General features: G+C 41.9%; 1 protein-coding gene across 3 annotated transcripts in view; it reads right to left on the bottom strand.

Moving 5' to 3' along the window:
• WDR72 (WD repeat domain 72) overlaps nucleotides 1–13,276 on the bottom strand; it is a 417,276-nt gene that overhangs the window by 102,014 nt on the left and 301,986 nt on the right. The gene's annotated exons all lie outside the window — the stretch shown is intronic.

Here is a 13,276-nt window from a genome sequence, read left to right on the forward strand (position 1 = left end):
AAAATGGCATTTGTGGGGAGTGGTTGGGAAATGCAGACCTGTCATGGCTGTTCTTAGGGCATGTATCTAATATCATCTGCGAATACTGCGTTCAAAAACATGGCGCCTGGTTCGACCGCATTCTCATTGATTTCAGTATGCTGGGGTCAGCAGAAAATGTTGATGGTGTCCTTTTTTGCATCTGCATTGTGAATCTGCTAATACCTACACAGATTTGCGTAATTTTAGCAATAGCAGATTTGTGAACATCGCTATCTCAGCCTCAATAGCGATCAACAATGAATCAGGGCCTTAGTTCCTAGTTCCTCATAGGAAAAAGCAAAACCACAGAGTAGGTCATGTTCATTCACATATAATGCAATAAAATATTTAGAAATTTTTATAATGGATTTTTGGTTTTTTTTTAGTACCTTTTTGTGTTGTAATAATTATGTTAAAAATGCATTTCGTTCAATGTTTATATTTAAGCCATGTGGTTTTAGGGTTTTTTAAGTATATATTTTTTTTGTCTCTGATTTTTTAATGTAGTTATTACCATACATCCTCCTCTCCGGTGTGGTGTTACTTTTGAATCCCAATGAACTGCAATCCATCTCTGTTATTTATTTCTGCAAAATGTTGGGAAAAGCTGTGAGTCTGTCATCCTTTTAGAATATTATAGATATGCTCTATGATTCTTGTTCTTATTTTTCTTTTTGTCTGTCCAATATACTGTAGTCTGCATGAACATTGTAGAAGGTATATAGCTCCATAGGCACCAATTCCGTGGGTGCTCCCGGGCCCAAGCACCCACAGAAAATGATAAGCACCAACGAAACCAGCCGCTGCCCCAGTAAAGTTTGGTAGGGAAGGTGCGGGGGTGTAGTACGGTATGCCGGCGGCCGGGCTCCTGGCGACCAGCATACCGGCGCCGGGAGCCCGACCGCCGGCATACCGACAGTGTGGCGAGCGCAAATGAGCCCCTTGCGGGCTCACTGCACTCGCCACGCTGCGGGCACGGTGGCGCGCTAGGCGCGCCACGCAATTTTATTCTCCCTCCAGGGGGGTCGTGGACCCCCACGAGGGAGAATATATGTCGGTATGCCGGTGTCGGGATTCCAGCGCCGGTATACTGTGCGCCGGGATCCCGACATTCGGCATACAGAAGACCGCCCAAGGTGTGGGCATCAGTAAGCATACCGCTAGCCCCCGCAGCGGATTGAGACATGCTGGGGGCTATGGAAGCACTTCCGTCCAAAGCAGTGTAAAAAAAAAAAAAGGCTGCCGCCAAGGAGGGGACAGATGCTAGAAGTCACATTTGACCTCTAGCGACTGTCTCCTCTGGGATGGGCAGTTTAAGAGGGTTTTATTTACAATGCTATGGACGGAAGCGCTTCCGCAGCCCCCAGCATGTCTCAATCCACTGCAGGGGCTGCGGGGGCTAGTGGTATACTTACTGATGCCCGCACCCACCCTCCCAAACTTTACTGGAGCAGTGGCCAGGAGACCCCTGGCAACGCACATGAAACCTGTGGCAATGCGCAGGAGACCCCTGGCAATGCACATGAAACTCCTGGCAACACGTAGAAGGCACCTGGCAATTCGCAGGAGACCTATGCGAGCATGGAACCCAGAGCATGAAACTCCTAACAACATGCATGAAATCCTTGGCAATGAGCATGAGACCCCTGTCAACAGGCAGGTAGTTTAAAAGTAGTTAGAAGCCTTACTGTGTGCATAATTTGTAAGTGGCATTATTGTGTGTTGAGCATAAAATGGTGCCAGGGCCATAACTGTGTGTGGCATATTATGTAATTGGTGTTACGGTGTGGCATAATGCATAATGGATGTTATGGTGTGTATCCTAGTGTATCATAACATGTAATAGACATTATGGTGTGTGGCATAATGCATAATAGTCATTACGGTGTGTGGCATATTGCGTAATGGGCATTAATGGTGTGTTGCATAATGTGTAATGGGCATTACTGTGTGTGGCATAATGTCTAATGGGCATTAGTCACTACTGCGGCCACCCGTTCATTCCCGCTGCCGCCTCCTGCCGAGCACCCACCACCTGAAACATAAATCGGCACCTCTGTATAGCTCCCTCCATATTACAGCTTAATTTTTTCTCTTATTTTTTTTTTTTTCGTGTGCTTTGATTCAAACTCTTTGAAGGGTTTTGTTTTTCTTTCCTTATTATTTTTACAACTTTTGCAGTTTAAGCAGTAGTGGTATCTTATATTCACATTTTTGTTGTTGTTGGGATGTACAGTACCTTGTTAGTTCTTTTTTTTATTATTATTTGCTCCCCTTTATGTACATTTAGGTTTTGGAGGAAGGATTTTTTTGAGATCCTCACCTAATTGGAATATGTGCCACGCTTCTTAAATATCTCTTTTAACTGAAATTCCTCATTCTTTATGTTAAGTAGTTTGTATTGGATGAGGGCCATTATGTTCATATTAGTTACTTGGCCAATTTGATCTTGTACAGTAGGCTATTTTACCCCTTTTCTATTAATTTTTGTTTTAATTCTTTACTTTTTGTTTATGTGTCTTTGTCTGTGCAGTTTTTTTTGGGTTTTTTTAGCCTCCTTATTTACACCTTATTACACCTGGTATGTTTGTATCCATTTCATGATAGTTACTATTTGTTCTAAGAATATTATTTCCATACACTTATTTTTATGTACGTCTTTATGTTGATGCTGACAAAAATATCTAGATTCAGAAATGTTACTTTATCTGTGCTTGTGGTGGTGGTGGTGGTGGTGGTAAACTCTAGACCAACTGTGTTCGTATTTATATTTAATGAATTCTTGGGGATCTTCTTGTGAAATGTTCCATATGAAGAGCACATCATCTATATAGCCATGCCAACATATAAGATTTTCTCAGAATTTAATGTTCTCTATCAGGAGCCATTAGGAGGTATATTTACTTGTGGATTAATAGAAGTGGATATGTTGCCCATAGCAACCAATTAGATTATAGCTATTATCTTCTAGAAGGTGCTATATAAATTATAAATATAATTTGATTGGTTCCTATGGGCAACATCTCCATGTCTATAAACCTGCTCTTTAGTAAATCTACCCCTAAGTGTGCCTCAGCCCATCCTGCCTGTCACACAGGGTCATCTCATGTGATACATTCCAGAATTACAAAAATACAAAACCATTGACTAGTGCCACATCCCATCTAGCCTGTCATGCAGAAAGACCTAGTGTACTACATCCCATCTAGCCTATCATCCAGAAAGACCTAGTGTACCACATCCCATCTAGCCTGTCATCCAGAAAGACCTAGTGTACCACATCCCATCTAACCTGTCATCCAGAAAGACCTAGTGTACCACATCCCAACTAGCCTGTCATCCAGAAAGACCAAGTGTACCACATCCCATCTAACCTGTCATCCAGAAAGACCTAGTGTACCACATCCCAACTAGCCTGTCATCCAGAAAGATCTAGTGTACCACATCCCATCTAACCTGTCATCCAGAAAGACCTAGTGTACCACATCCCAACTAGCCTGTCATCCAGAAAGACCTAGTGTACCACATCCCATATAACCTGTCATCCAGAAAGACCTAGTGTACCACATCCCATATAACCTGTCATCCAGAAAGACCTTGTGTACCACATCCCATCTAGCCTGTCATCCAGAAAGACCTAGTGTACCACATCCCATCTAGCCAGTCATCCAGAAAGACCTAGTGTACCACATCCCATCTAGCCTGTCATCCAGAAGGACCTAGAGGACCACATCCCATCTAGCCTGTCATCCAAAATCATCTGATGTGCCACACCCCTATCTGAAATACAGAGAGACATACAGTAGTGTGCCCCACCATTCTGTATGCCACCTTTCATCCAGAGCCCTTTTGTGTGCCATTCAAAACTTGCCTGTCATTCTTAGTCAGTCTAATGAGCCACAACCAATCCTACCTGTCAATCAGAACCACCTAGTGTGCCACATCCCAACCCACCTGTCATTCTCATGTACCTAATTTGCCAAATCCAAACCCATCTTTTATCCAGAGTAATTCAGATTATCATGTCATATCCTGCTTGTCAACCAGAACCATCAAGTATGCAGATCTCATCCCGCCTCTCATACAGAGCCACACAAAGTGATAAAGGGCACCCACTTGGTTGGTATGACATTCCAAAAGTTTTTGTTCCTTTTAACAGCTTTTATCATTTTGTGGTGTTGTTCACAATTAGCCCGTAGTTGAGTTTTATAGCCTATTTGTACTTTTGTGCTTGAAAATCAGAATCATATTGAATAGCTGTCTGTCTGTGACATTTGTCTTACTAATAAAAGGGGAACAATAACATAATGCACATCTCTGAAAGGGTTAAGGAACTTGTGTGTACAATGGCCGTTTTCTCACAGTTAGTACTGCAGTGTTCTAAACAAAACTGTTTCACTTGACCTTTAGTTTGCTAGAAAACAACAGGAGATTGAAAAGTAAAAAACTCACAAAGGAAAAACAAATACTTTTCTGGTATAGAATTTGCTAGAACTGCCTGCTAACATCATATAATATGTCTGAATAAAAAAAGGATTAAAAACTAAACTCTTATTCATCTAAAAGCAGAAAAATGTGGTAGACACTTAGCCAGCTGAGTTACGATATTTTCTTCATTTAGTTCAGATAGGTATGTGGCGCATCGGCGCCTGGTCTGGTTACTTTAACTTAAAAGTGGTATCTGAGAGGGTGAATTTTTCAGTTGGCAAGGAATACTTGAAGCACCGCAATGTTCTGCAAATCCGTAGAGAGGCTAGCCAACAAACACAGTACAGAAAAAAGCATATTTCTGATTTCTGTTATTTTAATATGCTGTAGGCAGTGCACACTTATTAGCAGATACAGTATATTGGATATAATTTGCTTGCATTATGGTCTATAGCTGAAAGTGTATTGCACTTGCATGTAAAAGTCATAGAAATATAGAATTTGGTGGCAGATAAGAACCACTTGGCCTATCTAGTCTGTCCCTTTTTTAACCATAACTAACCATAAAACCTACTTGATCCTTAGTTCTTAGTAAATATAGCCTCATGTTTATCCCAAGCATGTTTAAATTGCTCCACTTCATTAGCTGCTACCACCTCTGACGGGAGGCTATTCTTCTTATCCACTATTCTTTCTGTGAAGTCGTTTTTCTAAAATTTCCTCTGAACCTACATTCCTCCAGTTTTAGCAGGAGGCATTCAATTTGCTGGTTGTCACGAGACCGACACCGGAATCCTGACACCTGCTGAATTCCAGCGGGCCCCACTCAGGTGGAGGTCCACGCCACCACCCGTGGAGGAATATAACCCTGTGGTGACCGAAGGTCGCTACTGGGCCTGAAGCGTGGCAAGTGCAGTGAGCCCGCGGGGAAACACGCTGCGCTCACCGCTGGTATTCCAGCTTTCGCGATCCCGGCGATGGTCTCCTGACCGATGGGATCCCGACAGCCGGGATAATTTACTTCAGCATGTGTCCTAGTGTTCTAATATTTCTCTTTCTTTGAATATTGTTTCCCTTCTGTACCTTAATAAAAATCCTTGATCTATTTGAAAATTCCCACATTTCCCTTCTCTGCTTCAAACTACATTTTAATATGTTTTAGTATTTCCGGGTAAGTTTTGTGATATAGGCCATGCACCATTTTAGTTTCCCTACTTTTTACAGTCTTTGTACAATCTCTAATGTACTGTATTTATATCCCTGTGGAGGTATTGAATCCCGAAGTGAACACAGTATTCTACCAATGGACAGTATTCAGTATGATATCCCAATCGTTGGGATCCCGGCGGTCAGGAGACCGATGCCAGGATCCTGACAGCCGGAATACTGGTGGCAAGCGCAGCATGTCCGCTCGTGGACTAGCTGTGCTCACCATGCTTCACCGTGCTTCGGGTTATATACCCCTACAGGTGGTGGCGTGGTTTTCAGCCAGGAGTCAGGATTCCGGCCGCCGGTATTTCACAGGGTATTGGAATCCCGACAGCCGGCAAACTGAATGCCTACACAGTGGTACCCGAATGCCTACCCAGTGGTATCCCGACAGCCGGAAAACTGAATGCCACCTGAATGCCTACCCATATACTGTGGCATGATAAATGAGATGACATTTTCCAGAATATATTTCAGATGAGTACCAATCATTCCAGAGAGCTTGAGAAATTTGTGCAGAGGTTATGCCCCAGCTAAGATTCATAAAATACAGTATGATTCAAGTCTAGGTTTTGCAGTTGGAACTGCAGTAAGATTGGGACCTTAATACTTAAATCTTTAAGGGTTGCCCCATGAGCCAAAAACTATGGACAGACATTATTGACTTAATTAACATGGTCACTCAAACCAGGCTCCCCTTTCCCTGAATTAGCCCTTTTTCACCACTGTCCCCACAGCTTCAATTACATAATAGATAAAACACACTGGAAAAAATATGGAATGTGGAAAGACAAGTGGTACAAGTTCAACAACGCAGGACATGAAAATGTGTGTAGATGGTGCCATTAAACTTTGGATGATCATTGTGAATATCTGAGGTATTGATACAATGTGAATTTGTTGAGATATTGTTACTTTTTTAGGTGGAACCATGGGTCGTACACGTGATGTGGCTGAGTGGCAAAAGGGAGCCATTGTTTTTGGCCGAGAGCATGGCCATAGCCATGGCGGCATTTGCTGGTGTGCCCTCGAAGACAGTGAGTAGTATCCATCTGCAGTGGAAGAAGCATGGAAACTGGGGCCCACACACTGAACCCATATTTTATTACTTTCCTTTCTGGAGTCCCACATCAGAGCTAAAGCTGCAATAAAAAATTCACATGCAAAATAGCCGCCGCACATGCACAGTAGGAAATGAGTCCCTAAAACATGGTGGGCGAGGAGAGGGCCCACCTGGAGACTGCAACTGGGCCCCCTCCACTGATAAGATGCCCCTGACTTTGGGGGACATGCAGCTATAGCACTTGGTAATGAGGCGAAGCAGGAAGCCACACCAACAGGATGTGTGCATGCACAAGATATCGCAACTATCGCGATATCTCACGTGTGCAGCCTGGAGCTGGCACCCGCAACACCTGCAGCTATCAAAATCAATAGCTGAAAGTTTCTGACATTGCTGTGCATGTAGCAGCGCTTATAATGACAGGGGCACATAGCATCCCTGCCACCTTGCACAAACCGCACCTGTCATACATGGGGAAGATGCGGTATCATCGCACATAAAGAACTTCTCCCCCATATAGATGATTGATACATCTACCCCTCTGTTTGAAAAATGACAGTTAGGAACTAGTTGGTTGGTACTTTATCATGGGCATTATGCCAACATTGATAATTTTGCCATGGAAGTTATGTCAACATGTGACATGTTGACATGCACAATTTTTACATGGTCATAATGTCAACGTTGTGCATGTCAGTAATTGGCATGTCGGCAAAGTGCTTTACAACATATGATCCCTAACAGTAGCCTAACCCTAACTCAAACACTGTCATGTATTGTCAACATCGTGACTGTCAACAATCACAATGTTCACTTAGTGACCATATCAACCTTATGTCCATGATAACATTGTGAATGTCAACATTTTCACTGTCCACATTATGAATGCCGACATAATGACTATATACAGTACCCCTCAGGAACATGCCTTGTCCCTCCTCCCCATCCTCCGGTGCTTATTTTTAATCCCCATTATCCTTTATCCTGTCTTGTTTTAGTAGACATTTATATACCGTACACATACCTGATTGCCTTGATGGTTTTTGATTCCAGCCCTATAGTTTTAATGATCAGCATTCTGCACCTTAAAGTTGTACCCATAGGCTCAGAAATGTGCGCGCAATATAAAAATAAAAAAGACAGTCCTTACCGTATGTCTGCTCACCCTGATGATAACTGTAAACTGCAAATGATGCCTAATGGAGCGCACCTTTAGCTGTAGAACTAAAACGTGACATCCATAGATTTACACTGCATAAGAGCCGGTGATGCTTCTGATTCTCATCACACATTCAGTAGGTGCAGGTACGGATTTAGGGGTGAGGGCGCCCCTAGGCACAACAGCACCCCCCCCACACACACACACACACACACACCAAAATAAACATTATTATTTTAATTTAATAGCCAATTTAATAGCATAATAAATAAATCCCCTATCTATGAATGTTTTTTATTTTGTGTACATATTTACTAAGTAGGACAGCTTACAGGTGCAGTATGTGTATGTCCTAACTGGTTACACTCCATTGGAGATGGAATATGGAACAGTACTGTGGAAATATTTACCGGTTACTGGTACCTTTCAGTCTGACAGTACCAACATAAGCATCCAAGTGCCGCCCCCCCCCCCCACCTCCCAACAGGTGCTGCCCTTAGGCACATGCCTCACGCAGTGGTGCAAGTAGAAATATTTTCTTAGTGGTACTGAGTTACGAAAAATGGGGCGTGGTCATGTGTTGTGAAGGGGCGTGGCCGCATGCTACTAGTGGGAGTGGCTACATGATACTAGCGGCATGGCCACACGACACAGCCCCATTTTTTGGAATCTGGAGGCAAGGCTAAAAATATATAGTAATGCCTCCAGTATAATTGAAATATATAGTTATCCCTCCAGTATAATAGAAATATATAGTAATGCCCCAATTTAATAACAATATATAGTCATTCTTCCATTATAACAGGAAAATACAGCCACTGTTGCACTCCGAGTAACCCTGACAAAGTGGGAGGAGCCGTCATGCTGCCAAGCACAGTGGTCTTGTTGCTTTGTGGCACATTATAATTGTGGTAATGGCAAAGTGTGTGGCAGGTGGTACTAAATACCCGCTGCCAAATTCTTAAGGGTACTCCGTACCCGAGCGTACCCGCATACTTGCACACCGCTGGCCTCATGTGCCTAATGGGAAATTCACCACTGACTATGTGAACTTTTACATACCTCCCAACTTTCAAGGCGGAGGAAGTGAGACTCTGGGGCGGCGCAGCTGCACCCGCCTGGGAAAAGGGAGTGTGGCCCAAATAAAGGGGCATGACTTTGTGGTAATGCCCCTATGTTTCATCACTTTTGGGGCATGGCCAGCGCTCTTTGAGCTGCTAGACATGCCCCCAGCCCCTCTTGTTTCTGTGAATAGATGCTGTGCGCTTTCAAGCAGAGCAGAAAATGACAGGTGCCTCCCATCTGCCTCCCCCCACCGTGGGACACTGCGGCCAGCGGGTGGGACAGCGGGACAGTCCCAAAAAAACTGGACTGTCCTGCGAAAATAGGGACAGTTCGGAGATATGCTTTTATGTTGTGTAGTGGTCTTTGGAGGGTAGTGGATAGGCATGAACCTAGATGAGCACTGGGGAGACCATGCGGACACAGCACTGGAAAACCAAGGTGTTTTGTGCTGCACAGCAGCTTCGCTTTGTAAAGACCTTCCAATAAATTCTATATAACCGCTATTTATATAAGAATAGATACAGGGTAAGTTTATACAGCAGAGTTTTTCCTTCTAATGTTCTGCATGTTGTCAAATGTAAAAGTTGAGAAGCAATGCAGTAAATGATTTCTCAGTTGGAACAAATCAGCTCAGAAGGGCCTTTCCTGTAAGGATGTTTTACTGCGGTAAGAAGTACAGGTGGAACCTTATCCTCTTAGTGTTTGCTAGGAGGCTGAAGTGCTGGGGTGGCGCCTGTGCAATTTGATTTTGTGTAAAAATACACACCAAATCTGATTTCTACTACATTAAGGCATTCTTCAGTAAAATACACAAAGGAGAGAGAGAAGGAATGTGAAGATTCAGCAGGCTTGCTTTCTTTCATACAGGGCATTTAGCAATAAGGAAGGAATAGAGAAAGAAAAAAACATTTCATTTGAGTGAAATGAAGATGATTTAATATTAAGTTGAAGTAAAGGCTGGAAGCTGAAGCATAAATGGATGAGTGCGCTTTCTTACGAGAAATCATTGCAATTTGAAACCCAAAATATTATGCTTGTCATTTTGAAGAGGAAAAATAGAATTAAAAATAAACTGAAAATACTCTCGGGAATTTTAAATAATGAAACTCTATTTCACTCATTTTAACAGTTTATTACATATGGTTGATGTAAATAAATATTAACCTAATTAAATAACCATGGTACCCAGCAATAACAGCAGCCAAGGGTATTACAGATATCACTTACTGGGCAGTGATGTCCCCACTTACAACTGAGGACCAATTTGCGATTAAGCCGTAATGGTTATGAATGCTAACAGTAAAAAAAAAAATAGTCTTTAAGAGCCTGATGTAGTTCATACTCCTTCTGACTTGTAAAATGTCATACAGAAATGTTCCAAGATCCATGATTATTAAAATGTAAGTTCCATTATAGAAAGAAATCTTTATATATCATGTGCAAAAACAGAATTGCCATTATATAACAATAATGAACTAATATCCTTAAGATAGACCCTTACCAATGGATTAAAGTCATAGGGAAATTATAAACTATCTGATTCAGACACCATCGCTCACGGCCTAAACTGCGTTTATACACAATTCAGGAAACCGTTACATGGCAAAAGCAGGTTCAGAGACCAGAGTCTTCTAGGGCATTTGTTTCTCAACTATAATTGAACACAAACAGGGTTGCTGAGATATGCTGTGGACCCAGGTACCAGAGGAGGAGGCGTGGCCAGACATAGAGGTAGTATGACCATACCCACGCATTACATTTTGACTTAAAATGCCATGCTTTGCGGTGGCACGCGCCTAGTAGGGAGACATTCCACTTTCTCCATGGCTGGTCTGGGTTCCCTCTGGGTGCCCAGACGAGCCCCAACCTGAGTAATTAATACCCTTAGCCCCACCCCCTCATGGGGCCACTGAACACAAACTCTAATCAGAGAAACAGTAATACAACAGGATCAAAAAAGAAACTTGGGAAAATAATCAACTTCCTCTTTGAGGCTTGTCCGTTTGCATAGAATATCTGGCCCACTCTGGTACCAGCCATGATACAGTATTTCAGAACCAAATAGGCAATAAAACATTACAATCTTTGCAGTACAATGCAAACTTTTACTGGGTCTAAACTATCTGAAAACAAATACTGGGTAAAGAAAGATGGTAGATGGGAAAGGGGGTTGGTACAAATAGAAAAACAAACAATATGTTATTTGAATTAAATGCTAAATACAGTAAATAATGGATTATCATATGTTCTCTCTCTAATTACATGTCATAATTTATTTTTCACTAACCAATATGTTTTTTTCCACTCATCATTCAGCCACAGGACTGCACCCATCGCCGCCTCAACACAACAAACAGGTAAGTATAATGTGTTGTCCAGGCTAACTTGGTGGAGGATTGGTGCTCACATCTCCTTACTTACAAAGCACATAGATGAACCAAAGAACCTGCATTCTCTAGTCTCTTTTCACAGCATTCAAATAGAAGATAACAAACATTACTGTTGCATGATAGTGGGGGTCATGTATTCATATTCTATAATATCCCCAATACACATAGAAAAACACGTGAATTATGTACATTGCAAATATCTAATTGCAGCAAAAACAAAGTGCAGTAAGATTGCACAAAAAGCAGCATAGACAGAAGTGTGAAAAAACAAACTTTTTTAAGAGCAGTGGAAATACGTAGTAAATCACATAATCACATAGATTAGCGTCAGCCCCATGGTAAATTCAAGGGCCTTAATTACACAACCAACTGTGCACAGTTTACATAACACATAAATACAAGAATTAAACATAGTCCCCTCTCTATTTTCCCAGACCATACTCTTCACTTACATGAAAGAAGGACATTCGAATTGCAACTAAATTATGCAGTGAGAAGGCTAACTTGCATTAGTGTGAGGTGGGTCCTATTTATAACAATACTGCTTCCATATACTGTAGGTTAAGTATTTCTTATATCAAACACTAGAATTTAAACTTTAAGCCGATAAATTTGCCCTAGGACTCCACTAGTAAATCCACTTGTACAAGTAATTACTGTGAGCTGATTGGCCAATCTGATTTACAGACAATCAGTTAAATGTTAACTGGAGGCCATGTCAGATACACTGAGAGACAGGAATTGAGATGCATTGTAATGATTTACTTAAGGGAGTAGTGACCAATGAAGATAAATAAAGACTGTCGTCATCTAACAATGAACGCCAGAAAAATAAAGTAGTAGTCTGAGTGTCTCGCATCACCCCAGCACAAACCATGGACTTTTCCAAATACACTGTATGGTCCTTTCTTAACTAAGGGGTAAGAACTGTTCTTTATTGTTTCCTATCATTACTAAATTTACTGATAGTCATGAAAAAGTAATAAAGCATTGTAATATCATAATACAGTAAGTGGTAAAAGGGGAGGCATTCATTTTGCCAGCTGTCGGGATCCCGGCTGTCAGGATACCGATGCCGGAATCCCGACACCTGGTCAAATACCGGCGGCCGGAATCCCTGCTCGGGTGGTGGTCCACACCATCACCTAAAGGGGAATATAACCCTGTGGAGACCAAAGGTTGCCACCGGGTTCAAAGCGTGGCGAGCGCAGCGAGCCCGCATGGGACATGTTGCACTTGCCTCCAGTATTCCGGCTGTCAGGATCCAGGCGTCGGTCTCCTGACCACCGGGATCCCAACAGACGGCATATACTGAATCCGGTAAAAGAATGATATGCTTCTTATAAAGGAAATATAAATTGACCATATAATATATAAAATATATATATAGAATCAAATCAGGCGCTCTATAGCAATTATTAACCACAAATATACTGTAGTTTAAAATGTAATAGCTGCTCCCATAAGGTACTCTGATATACCAACTTAAACACTAGAAACTATAATAATATAGAGGCAGTGCACATATACATATAAAATACACAATTTATTTTTAATGTAATAAAAGTAACAGTACTGGAACAGTATCCAAACTGCACTGTAAAAAAACTGTATTATTACCACATTTGGAACATATATTGATTATGTATCAAAGATCATTCATGATCCATTGATTTTAGTGAAAGAGGTGGTATAGTCGGTGCATAGTAACTACTGATATGAAAGTTACACTTTACCATCAACTAAGAAGTGCTTTGAAGGACAAGACCACATAAAGTTTATATGGTCTGCACAGAAAACACTTTATAGTGCTGCTTTACAGATGCTTTGGTTTGGAGACAGTGGAGGTTGTTATGATCCTCCTGGAGCACACGTTATGCTATGACCCCCCGCCGCCTGATGTTAGCTCACCACCAGGTTGTTAATGTCCTGCAGTGTCTG

This window comes from Pseudophryne corroboree, chromosome 6, assembly GCF_028390025.1.
Source record: "Pseudophryne corroboree isolate aPseCor3 chromosome 6, aPseCor3.hap2, whole genome shotgun sequence".
NCBI classification, from domain to species: domain Eukaryota; kingdom Metazoa; phylum Chordata; class Amphibia; order Anura; family Myobatrachidae; genus Pseudophryne; species Pseudophryne corroboree.